Raw genomic sequence first — 15,161 nt, 5'->3', positions numbered from 1 at the left:
TCATCTCCCTCCCTTTTTTTTTTTAACGTTTATTTATTTTTGAGACAGAGACAGAGCATGAATGGGGGAGGGTCGGAGAGAGGGAGACACAGAATCCAAAACAGGCTCCAGGCTCCGAGCTGTCAGCACAGAACCCGACACAGGGCCCGACACAGGGCCCGAACTCACGGACCACGAGATCATGACCTGAGCTGAGCTGAAGTCAGCCGCTTAACCAACTGAGCCACCCAGGTGCCCCAGTTCCTTCTTTCTTTATTTCAGGATTTAAAAATAATCCTAGTTCCAAACTTCAGTGTGGATACCAGGTTAAAAAAAAAGACCAGGGAAATGACCATTTAATGCATTTTTTAAATGTATTATCAATTGTCAAAATTGAATAGGTTGAATGTTCATTTAATGTAAACAGATTTTTGGGTCATAAATGAGCTATTGTACTCTTTAACAGAAATTGTGAAGTATCATGAATTAAACAGGAAATTCTAACTTTTTAAAGTTTTTAATCCTGTGAATTCATTATGCAGAATAAAATGATTATTGTAATTTCATTGGATTACTGTTTTGGTATTTATCAGGAACTATAGGTTTTTACTAATAATTTGTTTTGATGGCAAACTTAATTTTGTTTTTTCCTCTCTTAGAGCCTTGAGAAAATCGAGATAAGAATTTAAGCTTTAGTTTCTTCGTGCTATTTTCTCAGTACTAGTGTTTGATGTGGGTTTTTTTATGTTTATTTTGAGCGAGAGAGAGTGCAAGTGGGGGAGGGACAGAGAGAGGGAGACACAGAGTCTGAAGTGGGCTCCAGGATCCCAGCTGTCACCACAGAGCCCAATGTGAGGGTAGAACCCACGAACCGCGAGACCATGACCTGAGCCAAAGTTGGGACACTCAGCCAACTGAGCCACCTAGGCACCACTTGATGTGCATTTTAACTCAACTAGGGATAAATATGGTGACTTCTGATGTCTAATTGACTAGTTAACTCTTAAAAAATCTTTCTCTTTCCTCTTTGGAGCCTAAGTGACAATGTGGAGGGAGTTAACCATCCCTTAATATAAGAGATCAGGAGGAGGAACATATCACCAGAGTAGAGGGAATGAAATGAGTGTAATTTTACATAGAAATGGTTAGGAAACAAGGCTGAGGTTTGGAGTTAGTACTTTGCCATGACCTGGCTCTTAGTGAAATGTGAAGATGAAAAAACACTCTTTGAGGTATCAAGTGGCTTAAGCTTAGAGAAGAAGCCAGATATTGCCAGGCAGGGTGTGTGTCACAAGGGAGTTTAAACCAAGGTTTTGAGTCTGAGATGGAGGGAGCTGTTAATGCCAGGGAAGAATGAGAAGCGAATGTGATGCAAATGGGGGCAATGCATTCTGTATGGGCTCCATAGAATGTGGTGTTTCTTTGGTGCTGTTGAGAGCCAGGGTGGCTGCCTGACACTCAGCAAGCCCTCAAAGGCTGGTGTTCATCACTGTGAATGCAGTAGTGGTAGCGGTGAGAAGAGTGAACTCAGGGCATGAGAGCTCTCACAATGGGCCAGTAGAAGTTTGCATTTTGGGGACAGATGAGAGAATTAATCCCTATTAGAGGAGTCTGTTCTAGAGCTTACATGTGTTATCCACCTGTAATTGGGTGCTTCATGTGTGTTGAATAATATTCCTGTAAGGTTGGAGGGTAACATTCTCATGTTGGGATGAAAAAAGTTCGTCTTCTACGAATTGTCATTAATCTGGATCCTCCAGCCACTAAGTTTAAAGCTGAGATTGTACCTGTATGTTTGATTCCAAAGACCTTGTCCTCCAGGGCCCCCAGCCTGGGGTTCATGAAAGGCAATCTGTGAGCAGCAGGAAGTCATCCAAGGTCTTTGGGTAGTCAGTCAGTCAGCAGTTTGAGATTTCCTTGTGTGGAATTCCAAATAGCACCTGGGGGTGTAAGTGGCTCAAACCAAGACTGAATGATGGTTTTGTTTTTGTTCCTTTATTTTCAGGGACCTATTTACGTACCTAATAATTGGAGGAGAGAAATGTAAGTTGATAGGATTTGATTTTTCTGTTTCATCTCTGGTGGTGACATAAGTATTTAAAGTGATTGAATTTTCCAAGAAGGGTGATTCTAGATGTGAGAGAAATTAGGAGAAGATATTTTATGTGTTTCTCCATTTTGGACAATATTTTAAATAGGAATCTCATTGAAATAAGGTTTTCTTAGGTTTAAAATCTTGCTAAAACTTGATTTCTTTTGGAAATCAAGCTTTACTAATAATTTGTTTTGATGGCAAACTTAATTTTTGGATAGCTTTGGGAAAGCTAAAATGTTAGTTACACCCATCTGTCAGATCATGTGTCTGTGTTGCTAATACACTGGGATTATTTGATGTCACTGGCTTGGTAACAACCTTAGAAAATGTTTTATCTCCTTTTAGTTTAGTTTACAGTGAATAACTGAGAAGATCAATATTTTTTAAGAAAGAAAATAGAGAACTTTACTTGCTGAGGAAATATCCATTTGGAAACAGAAGGTAGCATTGCCCTTTCAAATATTTTTTTGTGATTTCATTTCGGTTATTTCCACTCTGGTATTTCCTCCTACTGACCTATTTCATGTGTTCAATAAACAGTCCCAATTGAAGACAAGCTTCACAAATGTATAGAGCTACCTCTTTATTTGTGAAAGGAGTCACACATTAGAAGATAGGTTTATCTAGCAGTATGTTTTTTTTTTTTGAATTCTGAATCTTTTTTCGTGTTTTATAGAAAAATGAATTAAGGAAATGTCTTCAGGAAACTAAGAGAAACTAAGTTTCTCTCTGATGAAGCTCTTAAGTTGAAGGTAATAATCTCTTCTTTGCCTGGATTGTGTTCTAAAAACACAAGTAAAATTAATGAACTAGTATTACTCATTCAACATATTTTATTGAAGGAGAACATCAAAATAGCTGAGCACTTTAATGAAATATTTTGAAAAACTGGCGTTTATTCATGTTTTGAGAGACAGCTAGAGACAGAGCACAAGCAGGGAAGGGAGCACAGAGAGACAGAAACACAGAATCCAAAACAGGCTCCAGGCTCTGAACTGTCAGCACGGAGCCCAAGGCAGGGCTCGAACTCACAAACCACGAGATCACGACATGAGCTGAAGTTGGACGCTTAACCACCTGAGGCACCCAGGTGCCCACTTTAATGAAATTTTAAATGACACCCTTCAAACTGCACGTGCTACCTTGCAATCTCAGAGAGAGAAAGAAATGTCAAGAATCAGGAAATGATAAGAGTTGGCTGCTGAGTTTTACTGTAACTTGGCTTTGGAGGCTTTTTGTTCATTGGGTGGGGTGAGCACAGCCTATTTGCTTGCTGTTTACCACAGTAAAGACCGGGCCTCTGGGAACCAAACCTCTTTCTGAACAGTGCGCTGGAATTTCACTAGGAGCACCATGATGAGTTTTACTATTTCAAAGACTAGGAAGTATCTTTTATTTTCACAACTAGGTAATTATCACATCATTCAGCTCTGCCCTATAAGATAGTAGAAAGTCCCCAAATATAGTTGAGAGATAAAGGGTGTTAGCCAAAGTGTATAATCCTTTCCCTTTAAAAAAATTCTTTTTAAATTATTTTTTATTATTTTTTAATTTTAGTGAGAGAGGGCATGCAAGTAGGGGAGAGGGGCAGAGGGAAAGAGAATCTTAAGCAGGATCCACACTCAGCATGGAGGCCAACACAGGTCTCAATCCCATGATCCTGGAATCATGACCTGATCCAAAATCAAGAGTCTGATACTCAACTGACTGAACCACCCAGGTGCCCCATGGTCTCTTTCTCTCTTAATGCTGAACAGTGAATTTTCAATGAGAATAGAGGAATATATATATATATATATATATATATATATATATATATACACACACACACCACTAAGAGCCATGTATAAGCTGTTGTACATGAACTATTTTCCACCATTTTTGTCTTCTAGTTATATTTATGCCTCAAGGTCTTTGTTTATTGTGGTGTACAATCCTTTTGTGTTAGATACACTCAAATTGTTGTGGAATCATTGTTTCTTGAAAGTCTTTTCTCATATATGTCTCAACCACAAGATGCAAATGGTGAATTTGATGATGTAGAGCTAAGAGCCTTTAGGTCCAGTAACTGTCAACTGGAAGATATATTGTCTATTGGGGAGAAATCCCCATATGATGACAATGACTTTGCATTGGGAAGGGAAAGAATAGCTTCCTGCCATCATGGTTCTTGCCCTTTTTTTGTCACACCAAAATCAAGACTCAGGTCATGTACACACTTACAAAGAAAACCCATTTTTTTTTTTTACAGAAAATAAAAAGGCCCTGGAAAACAAGTGTAATGTGTTGACGTCTGTGAAAGCAACCAAGGAAGCAAAAGTCAAACAGCTGAAGGAGAAAGCAGGCATCCTTGAAGAATTCTATGAACAAAAGTGGCTACAGAAGAGTAAGATGATCATGTGATAACTGTCATAAGTACCGTTGTGTGAATGAATGTGGCAGCCAGTAGAGATACTTGTTTTGGAACTGGGTCCAGAGTCTTTTTGCCAAATGCATTCAGTAGAATTGTGCCTTCCCTTCCTACCTTGCTTTCTGTAAGCTGCATTTTCCTTTCTGTCCTGAGTGTTTGTCACACATTGTGTCATGTATTTACGGCAGAAGAGGGAAGGTACCAGCATTAATAACATTGATACCTGGATCTGCTCTGGATCCATCTACATTGTCCAACAGGTTTCAATCCCATCACGTTGTTTTGTCATCAATTAGGTCATTTTTGTTCAGGACCAGACATGGGTCAAAAGTGTGGAGGGAAAAAATGGAATTATCTTGCTGCAGAAACAACAGTAATTTCTTCCTGGAAAGTGGGTAGGGGCGCCAGCAGTACTGGATCCCTGCATCCATTCTGCCAGTGAGATTGTTCACTGCAGGCCCAATCCCTAAGAAAGCCTAGTTATTTTCTGTCCCCTGATTTTTAAGTGTAGCTCCTCTGGGTCTTGACCAAAGCCTGCAGCTTCACTAGGGCTCATCTTTGCTGGCCGACCCTGAACTACACGTGTTTCATTCTAAGTCTATGCCCCTAAAGTTGTTCAGCTTCAATGCAGTTCATTTGTAAGCCTCCCAAATCATTGATGAAACCTAGGGAGATTGGCTCCAACTGCCAGGCTGGCTTTGTCATGGGCTTCCTTCTTCTCTATCTTGGTCTTGTGTGTCTTCATGAGGTTGATAGAAATTTGGTGCATTCATTCACATATTTCCTCCTTTGTGTACAGTATTTCCATTCATTCTCAGGCAGAGATCGGGGCCTTTAGAGTCCCTCATTCATGATGGGAAATGAGCTCTTCGTTCTCTTCCCTGGAGACTCGGCTGTGTGTTATTCCTTCCCACACCTGGGGTGAGGGCTGCTCTGTCTCATTGGCATCTTGTCTTTATTAATTTGTAAGCTCTTTTTGGGAGTGGGTACAGAGCCCTGACCACCTTTCTTCCTTCACTCCCTTACAACAGAGCCACTATATTACAACCACTCCAGAAAGCATTTGCTGAAGGACTGCCTGAGAGGCCAGAAGGAAATGCATGTGCCTTTCTCTGTCTAGGGCTTTTGTGTCAGTTTCTAAGAGACTTTCAGTTTTGTATGTGATTCTTGAGTACATCAAGTGCCAAGTAGAAACCCTTTAAATCAACTACACAAACAAAATAGTCTGATGGTAACACGGCAAACCAGCCTTTTTAGGCATTTCCCTTTGCTGTCTTCACTATCGATGGAATCAGTCTTGTTAAAGTAGATTGACTGTATGAAGCTGATAGTTTTCCATCTGAAATCTGTTTCCTCTCCAGGAAACAGACTATATATAAACCCAGACTATATGACAGTTCATATCAGGCTATACTTCAGGAGATGTTGCTGCTCTAAGATTGGCCTTTTCCTCCACCAAGATATATGAAGGTGGAGGCAGGGGTTGTACTCCTAACCCCTAGCAATGTCAGGGAGTGAGCTGCAATGCTGGTGAAGCCATATCCTGGAAGGTCTCTTTCAGAGTGTGTCAGGGTACAACTTTTGGACTGAGAATCAGGGCTCCACATGGAGGTGTAAGACTAGTGATGATCTCTTGCTTCATCCTAATGGGTACAGTTGGTCATAGTTTGTGACATTGCTGAAATGAGCCTTCACCATCTCAAACAAAAGACCAACTCTTGGAAGGCACAGAGTGCAACGTTATTTGATGACTTTATGATGAAGGAGTAGAAGCAGAGAACTAGAAAGACAGTTCTGATAGCAAAGACATGGCAGCAGACAGACGTTGAATTTTCTTTAACTTAAATGGGGTGTTCACTTCATTTCTCTGAGTGTGTTGTCAGTCTGTGCATTTACGGGAGAGATGGGGAAAGGGATATTTGCCTTCAAGAGTGCTGGGAGGGAAAAAGGCAGAATTTCTGGACCTTGGCTCCTGGACTATGTATATATTTTTCCTATCTTAGGAAGCTTAAAATGACACAGTGTGAACTGGCAGCAAAGAAGAATCAGCTGGCAGCTGCAGGGAAAATTTGAAAAAAGCTACAGAAGAAAACAAGTACAAGTGAGTTCAGCTACTAATTACTAGCAGCTCATGAAAACTCTGCTCATTTTTTGTTTTTAACCTTTTTACAATGTTTAGACCCAACATAGTAATATAAACACAAATTCAGAGGACATAGGCATAGAGTATTAGCAGACTAAAAAAAAGGTAAGTTTTAGAAAGAACAAAACAATTACGTTTCTAAACATTTGTGGATCTCAAGCAATGGCCAGAATGTATAGCAATTTCATCAATGCTAACGTTCCTGGGGGGTTGGTGTCAAGTGTCATAATCTATAGGAAAGCAGTGTGTCGTAGGATGTATCATACCCATCAACATGGTGGTGACATTTAATGACCCTGGTCTTTGCAACCCTAAGAAACATGGTGATGATATAAGTTAAAGAATAGAGCTTTGTGATGAAAGACACTTGTCATGTGATGAATTAAGAAAAGATTGAAAATGGGAAGGAATTCTATGAACTCTGAACCCTATGGGCATGGAATAATAAGGAAAGGATGGAACAATAGCTTTGATCCTACTGTACATTTATAACCATGTAAAGAGTGTTTCACGTGTAAGAATAAATTATATCAGGGGACAGATATGAGGCTGATGGAAACATGGGCAGATTATGTATAATCCTAACCAATATCGGGCCTTATTTGATGAAAGCAATTGTAACTCACAGGCAACAAATTGAACAAACAAGAGAACAGCTGCAACAGGCAGAGCTCACCTTCAGACATCAGGTAACCTGAGTTCTGCCTGACGTATTGAACCCTTAGCACCTCATGCGGGTGAGTGTAGTGGCCCTCGGAATCCCTAAACATGGGCTTTTCATTGTTGGCTTTTTCAGATCACAGTTTATGAGAAGAATGCTCAGGACAACTGGGTGTTTTCTTTTTTCCTCCTCTCTCTCTTTGGTGCACAGCCTGGCACAACTGAAGGTGGGTATGTTTTTCTCCCCCATATCAAGATTCAAGTCTGGGAGAGGGAGATGACAGAGCAGAGCAGGGAGGTCACCTACTTGAAATACAGGTATGGTAGTTTGACTTGTGTTTTTATGGATGTTTCCAGGGATGATGCCTGTGCTGTTATCTAGTAGAGTACGTGGTGTTGCAACTCTTACAGAAGTCCATTCTTTTTCTTTATCCAAGACTGGATGTGATGGAAGGAAAGAGGCTGTCTGTGGGATGCCCGAGGCAGAAACCAATGCCTGGAAGACTGCTGTGCAGCCTGTTCCTGTGGGTGATCATCATGTGGCCTGAAAAGAATCACAAGCACTAAGTACAGAAGGTGGTCTGAAGGGGTGACAGAAGGGTGTTCTCCTCTGTGCCTCAGACAGCGGGGCACCTGTCCCTGTGATTGGTGGAGCTCATGTCCCTCCCCTGTGACCCTCTCACCTCCTCCAGCATTCCCCTGTATAAAGTGATGAGCCTGGAGGGGTGACAGGACATGGGCCTAATCCCCCTTTCCCACCTTGACTCAATGTGAAGACCTTATTTTAGTTTGAGGAGAAGGTCATTTATTTGATATTTTTAACATTCTTTATTTTTGTTTTATTTTCTTGTGAACCATAGCCCTACATTCCTAAATTCAAGTTCCATATAGCTTAGTACTCTGATGTTATCAGTGCAAGTCTGCAGCATCACTGCTAAATTCCCATAGTTTTCATTTTCTGATTAGTATATCAGTCTAAATACATTTCTATTCAGAAATAGTTATATAATAACTGTTCACATGTGGAAGGCACCTATACATAAGTGGAAAGATTGAACAATCCACATGGAACCTAAAGAAACTTACCCATCTTCAGGATTCATTGATGATATGCACCAAATCAGTATTCCATTTTTATTAAATTTATTTATTTTGAGACAGAGAGTGTGTGTGTTTGGGAGGGATAGAGAGAGAGGCAGAGAGAGAGAATCCCAAGCAGGCTCCACTCTGTCAGGAGCCCAATCCTGGGCCCAAACTCAAAAGCTATGAGATCATGAGCTGAGTGGAAATCAAGAGTCGGATGCTTAACTGAATGAGCCACTCAGGCATCCTCATATTTATTCTTAATCTGTAATGAAATAGTGATTTCCCATGATGTAAACTGAGAAATTTCTGTTTTACTGATGAATTCTAAATTACTAGTTGAGCCTGACCTGTCCACAGTTATTTGATTAATTATGAAAAACATGAACCAGGGCACCATGGGGTCTGCATTAAGGTGAGGGGATGGTTCTCCCCCTTATCCTTGGGGGTCACCAGAGGCACATGGGATACCCTCTGCCTCTGGTCAGGGACCTGAGTGTAGGGAAAAGTTTAAGATATGTGAGGAATGAGATGAGGACTTGTTTTAATTCCGCACAGTCCACTAAAATCAGAATAAACCTCTATCCCTTCTAGGGCCTTTAGCAGATTCAGAAACTGTGAGTTACAGCAGTTCTGACTGTACCAAGAATGAAGACAAGGACAAGGTAAGTGCCAGGGCCATTCTCCATTGTAACTCTTTTGGGAAACCCTCATCTTTCTGTACAGCACGCTCTCCTGGCCTTGTGTGATATGTCTGCTTGTTATTTGTTTTCCAAATGCACACTCTTGTCCCAGGAACCTACAGCTTCTCTACTTTCATCTTTTTTATGGTAAGTTTAGAAGCCCCAAGTGCTTAGAGGCTGAGTACCTTAAGGCTTTTCCATGTGTTTCTGGAAATTACCAGAGGAGGATGACCCCACACTCCAAACAGAAGTCTCCTGGCCTGGGTGACCCCTTCCAGACCTCAACTCTGTGGGAACAGTGTGGCTGCTGTGTCTTTCTTTCTGGATTCTGGCTAGATTAACCTGTTAGAAAGTCTGCCATATTGTTTAAAATTCAAAAGTGCAAAACAACATTGTTACTACTACAACTTTATATTTTGTGCCCTGTGCAATTTAGAGTGGTCTTAGACAAAGTCAATGTCATCACTCATCAACTTCCTGTCTTTGTTGGTAAATGAGTTGTCTGGAATGCTTCCAGCTATACCTTAGGTAAAAATAGTCTGAACGTTGTGTCCTTTGTGTTCATATGAGCACTTTCTGGTTGTGTCCCCACTGTTAGAGCTGATAAAGTTTCATGACACATCCCAGGAGTTTAATACTAGAAATCCAAACACATTTGCAATAAATCTGTTATGTGAATTTCTACCTCTTTTTTCTGTTGGGCATAATTACTCTGTGCCCTATAGTAATGCTTAAAATCAGAATTCCCTATGAATTAAGATGAACAAATCTGAGCTTTGTAGTCATTCACAAGTAACTTGCTCCTCACAGAAGACTCTGATTCCCCTGCAAGATTCCAGGCATCCTCCACTCCTCAGAGGTCTCAGAGGCCTTTGACCACACTTCAAGAGGGAAGACCCCTTTCTCAGGGAGAGGAGCAGAGGGGGCAAATTGAAGGGCTGGCTGCCGAACTTTTTCCCAGGAGTGGCTGTGATTCCATGAGCAGAATATGAGCCATTTATTTAAACTCATTTTTTTTGTGTTCTTAATATACCAAAAACAGCACTGGAATTACCGGAGGGATGCAGGGTGAATCTGGACATAATGGCTGCCTGTCTGGAGAATGCTACTTCATTAGTCTGTAATTACTTCTGTTAATCCTCTAGGATGGGACCCTTGCCATTTTACTTTTGCAGACAGGACAGTCATGTGTGATAACAGTAGTTTAACTTCTTGCATCTACTACCCCAAGCTGTAGGTGGTACCCAGTGGTAGGGATAAAGTTTTCAGGTACTGTTGCTACTCTCCTGGATCCTGGTGGCAGAGAAGGTGGCAGGTGCTGACACCTTCTTCTCTGGGTTTCAGCTGCTTTAGGTACTGGTTTTGTCTGGCATATGCACATAGCTGTCACTTCTGTTCTGCAGGGCAGCGTGGATCCATGGAGACCTCCTCCATTAACTGGAAGATTTTGCATGCCCTACTCTAGAGGTAGCCCCATGGACTATTAGGCACATCCACCTCCTGAAGCTTAGTGGCCCTGTCGATCCCCTGAACCCCTCCATCTGCAACACTTGGTAAGATGATTGGAACAGTATGAGTTGACTTGTGAAGTACACTCATCTTATTTTTGTTGGGTCTTTGGTCAAGGTGCAGAGTTGGTACCACAGATCATTGCAATGCAAGGGAAATGTGTCTGCTGCCATTACCACATTCCTCAAGTGTCTCATGATTGACAGATCTTTGTCATTTCCCCCACCATGTATTGGTACAGGTGTCTCTTGTGGAGAAGGAATGGGGCTGTATGCAGAAAAGCAGACATAGCAGTTCAGCAGAAATGCTCTGCACACAGTTCACGTGCTGGGATCTGTGAGGCATGAGGCTCAGCCAAACGTATCCATCTAGTCGCGCTCCCCAGACATCCATAGTTGTTTGATGAGTGATGAATACATCTGAATCAGGGCTTTTAGGAGTCTTCATTAAGTTATAAGGGATAAGTTCTTCTTGGGGATCACCTGAGGCATGCAGGATACTCTCTGCATGTGATTTGCAATCTGACTGGGCCAAAGAGTTTGTCTAAGGAATGAGGGGATTTTTTTTGTTTGTTTTTAAACCTCCAGTCTACTCAAATCAGAATAAACCTCCGTCCCTTCTAGGGCCTTTAGCAGATCCAGAAGCAGGGTGTCACTCCCGAGAGTGACAACAACACTGACTCTACCAAAACTGCCAAGACGCACAAGGTAAATGCTATGGCCATTTTCAGTCTTTTGGGACACCCACATCTTTTTGTAGAGCATGCTCTCCTGCCATTGTCTCTAGTTTGTGTGTCGTATGATATGTCTGCTTGTTTTTTTTTTTAATTTTCCAAATGCACAGCCTTTACCCAGAAGTCTGCAGGCTTCCCTGTTTTCCACCTGGAATTGCTTTGTGGTAACTTTAGAAGCTAACCGTGCTTAGGGGTGAGGACCTTAGGGCTTTTCCAATGTGTTCCTGGAATAAATCAAGGAGGATGATACCACACTCCACTTGGAAGTCTTCTAGCTTGTATCGTTTTTTCTGGACCTCCTCAGTGTGGAATCATTGCTCTTGCTTGTTCTTCCTTTCCTGTTTCTATCAAGGGTTTTAATGTATTCAGAAAAGTCTGTGGATATCTACAATCTGAAATGGCAAACTGCCTTCACTCCAACTTACATTTTTGTATGTGTCATTTAGAGTGGTCTTAAATTAAATTTCATACCAATCAATATTCAATAGTTTTTTGGTAAACATGCTGTCCAGAATCCCTTCAGGTGTGTCCTGGGTATAAATACTCTGACCTATATAGGAGGTGACATATTTGTTGTAGAAAACATGCACTGAAACTTGTGAAGAGAAAAAATCCAAAATTACGTATATGGCAAGTCCCCACTGTGTCCTTCATTTGTGTTCACATAAGCAGGTTCTTTTGTGTCCTTTGTCACAGGTACAGCTAAAACACAGAAATTTACACCAGAAATAAAGTTCATTTTGTTATTTAGAATTTCACCTCATTTTTCCAGAGGAGACAATTACCCTGCAAATTGTACTGTACTACCTCTGAATTAAAAAAAATTAGCTGAACCCAACTAACATGTATAGGTTACCTGTTTCTCTAAGAACATGCTTTTCCAGGTCCTCTGCAGGACCTCAGGACTCCCATCACCCCGTGTGTCTCTGTGCCCATAGACAGCACTTCCAGAGAGAAGACCCCATTGTCAGGAGAGAAGCAGATAGGGAACAGGCAGGGCTTAGAGGCAGAGCTTTGAGCCACAAGGGCTATGATTCCATGTGTGGAGACTGGGATTGTCATTCCTTCTCACTTTGTCTGTTCCTAACATACAAATAAGCAGCTCCTGTGGTGGAGGGGGATGAGGGGTGGAGGGTGATCCTGGACTTAGATGCCTTCCTAACTGGAATATGCTACTTTGTTAATTTGGTATTAAGTCCATCAATCTTCTAGGAAAAGAACCCTTGGTATTTCTACATTTCCAGACATGTGGGGATACTAATTTATCCCAATAACATCCATTCCTTACCCCAAGGCTGTAAGCAGAACCCAAAGTGTGGTTAGAGATTTTGGCACTGATGCTGCCCTCTTGGAACCTGGTGGTGGGGAAGCTTGCAGAAGATGAACGCTGCTTTGGGTTTCTGCTTTTGACGCTTTTTTCTGTCCTATGAACACAGCATTCATTTCTGTTCTGCAGGCCATTATGTATGCAAGAGGGCCTGGTCCTGTCCCTGGGTCGCCTTGCAGGCCCTACCCCATGGACTGCTCTTCATCACCAGTCACAGGCTATATGGGCCACCTCCCCCTCCTCCATCAGCTCCTACTCCATTTGGTAAGATGACCTGACCTGGATGAGTGACTGGTAAACCACATGCATCTTCTTCATGAAAGACTTGGTGGGAATGATGTAATGATGGTTCTGAGTCTTGGCAATCCAACTGTGAACGTGGCTGAGGACACTGTAACATATCTCAAGTTTCTCAGGACATACATATAATGGGCTATGTCATTTCCCTGTAATGCGGTGAGCTATAGGTTTCTCTTGTCAAAAAGAAAGAAGATTTTTACACAAAGGTAGACATATCAGCAGTACTAGTGTGCATTTTGGAGACACAATGTTTTGGGTTCTGTAAAGAATGGGGTGCACCACTAACTTTTAGTGCTCATGCGTCCTTTGTGAAAGAGTGATACGTGCATTAAGGGACACAGACCTTGTGATCAGCATAATGGAAGCATCAGTGAAGGATCCAGTGCTGAAATGGGGGAAACTTGAATCACACAGGAATACAAGGGAAATTGTGAATAGAAAGCAGAGTTTGAGGAGGTGCACAGGGGAGGGTGCTGGGGTCAGTGAGATGCAGTTGGAGGTCATTTCTGGGCACAGCCTGAGCAGGGAGCATGGGGTCCACACAGACCTGCTATGTGGGATCATTCTCAGTGCACAATGCAGTGTTCATCTCTGAAATGTCAGTGTTGCCAAAGCGAACCTTGGTAATTATCTAAAAAGATTGCTGTCTCCCTGGGTTTTCTGAACGTTCTGGACTTTGTGGGAAAATTTCCCTGGAGATATGGGAAATTTAACTTGGTCTTATGGAAATGCTTGTCTGCCCAAGTTCATATCCCTCAGTGACACTGAAAGTGGAGAAGATCTAGATCAGCTGAGTGCCTGCACTGGCCTTCACCCTGGGTCAACCTACAGTTGAGGGTTGGCCAGAAGCCGCCCCTGCTGGACCCCTGTCATCAACCGGACTACAGCTTTCCATTTCCTCAAATTTCTTTCACAATATTCTGAGGCTTTGCCTGTGTTCTTGCTGGCTCAGCCCTAATACCGGTTCTCAGTGGGACCTACACAGAACCTCAGCTGTGTCATCTGTGAAAAAATATTTGTTTTGAACAACATGATGAGAAGAAGACATTAAATACATAAAGCATCTGCAAAATGTCTGGGAAGTGTCCACTCACCCTTCTCACAGTTTCAATTAAGATGATATCTCCACACAACGATCATCAAAAAAAAGATGTTCATGGAAATTCATTAAATGAAGACTGTTAACACCTCAGCCCAGGGACTTCTATTAAAATCCAGGACTTACCAAAGAAAAGAAAATTATGAGAATGTGTATATTCAGAGATCTACATCTGAGATCTGAAGACAATCATTTTCCATTACGTATAGACTCACACATGCAGCCTCACACTCAAATGTTCATCTGAGGCCACAGATGAACTACAGAAGACAGAACGCATGTAGGAAAACATAAGACTATAGGGAAATACACCAAAATCTCTTAAATCTCACTGCCTTATGGGACAACTATTTTGAAATTTGAAGAGGACTGTGCAAGGTGACAGACTATGGTGATTATATACTTAAAAAGGGTGTCAGATCTGCCTGAATGCTTTCCCTGCCCATCCTGCCCCCTCCACTTTGTCCTTCCTAGTGTCCCCTAATACACCTTTCACCGTTCTGTCTCTGTCAGCATCCGCTTCTAGGAGAACCTACTGTCACTCTCCATCAGTGCACACAGTGGGGTTCTTGTACACACAGGTAACAAACTGGCAAAAATGGCAGTGATGGTGGATAGTAGCAAGATCACCCTTTGTGTGGGGAGCCCGAGAGAGTTTTCTGGGGTGGTGGGAACCTGCTACATCTAGATTTATGGAGGTGCTTATGCTCATTTATTGTGGAAATATGTACTGACTCCCTGGTGCCTCATGGTCAAATAGACAGGTATCTTTCCCTAGCATATGGCTGATTTCTAATGGTGGGTAAGGATGAGGGACCAGCAGTGACTGTGGGAGAGGAGTGAGGAGGCCACACATGGAGTCGGACCCTCGCCCAGGCTGCCAGCTCTCCCCATACAGCACCATGTGTAGGAGGGCTCTGAAGAGCAGAGATTTCTTGATCAGTCCCGTGAACTCCATAATCCTCCTGCGGATTCCTCACTGAGGGATGGCCAGGGCAGAGGCCAGCAGCTGGAGGACACCCTGATCATGGCTGGAATGGAGCAGTGGACCTGGGGGATTGAGTCATGGAAAGGGAAAGGCAGAAGGTAGGGACAGGGAGTTTGAGAGACAAGAGAAGAGAAGGGAACTTTTATACCGAC

At 42.2% G+C, this 15,161-nt stretch overlaps 2 long non-coding RNA genes across 3 annotated transcripts; one reads left to right on the top strand and one right to left on the bottom strand.

Annotated features, from left to right (window-relative positions):
* The first annotated feature begins 209 nt into the window (after positions 1-209).
* On the top strand, positions 210-14,024 carry LOC109495251. Of its 2 annotated transcripts, XR_006591153.1 has the most exons (11): positions 210-2,022; positions 2,751-2,826; positions 4,326-4,460; positions 6,488-6,585; positions 7,256-7,316; positions 7,424-7,514; positions 7,725-7,863; positions 8,965-9,035; positions 10,457-10,606; positions 11,186-11,269; positions 12,752-14,024. It is a non-coding gene; the product is annotated as an uncharacterized LOC109495251 (long non-coding RNA). The 2 variants fall into 2 exon arrangements; XR_006591152.1 differs by having other exon boundaries at positions 7,424-7,863.
* On the bottom strand, positions 10,561-14,143 carry LOC123382579. The gene is made up of 2 exons (XR_006591154.1): positions 14,017-14,143; positions 10,561-11,997 (listed from the first exon to the last, which is right to left on the bottom strand). It is a non-coding gene; the product is annotated as an uncharacterized LOC123382579 (long non-coding RNA).
* Between the last annotated feature and the right edge of the window lie 1,018 nt (positions 14,144-15,161).

Source organism: Felis catus, chromosome E3, assembly GCF_018350175.1.
Source record: "Felis catus isolate Fca126 chromosome E3, F.catus_Fca126_mat1.0, whole genome shotgun sequence".
Classification (NCBI taxonomy): domain Eukaryota; kingdom Metazoa; phylum Chordata; class Mammalia; order Carnivora; family Felidae; genus Felis; species Felis catus.
Note: the sequence above shows the minus strand (reverse complement) of the source record. Positions and strands in the feature narration are given on the sequence as shown.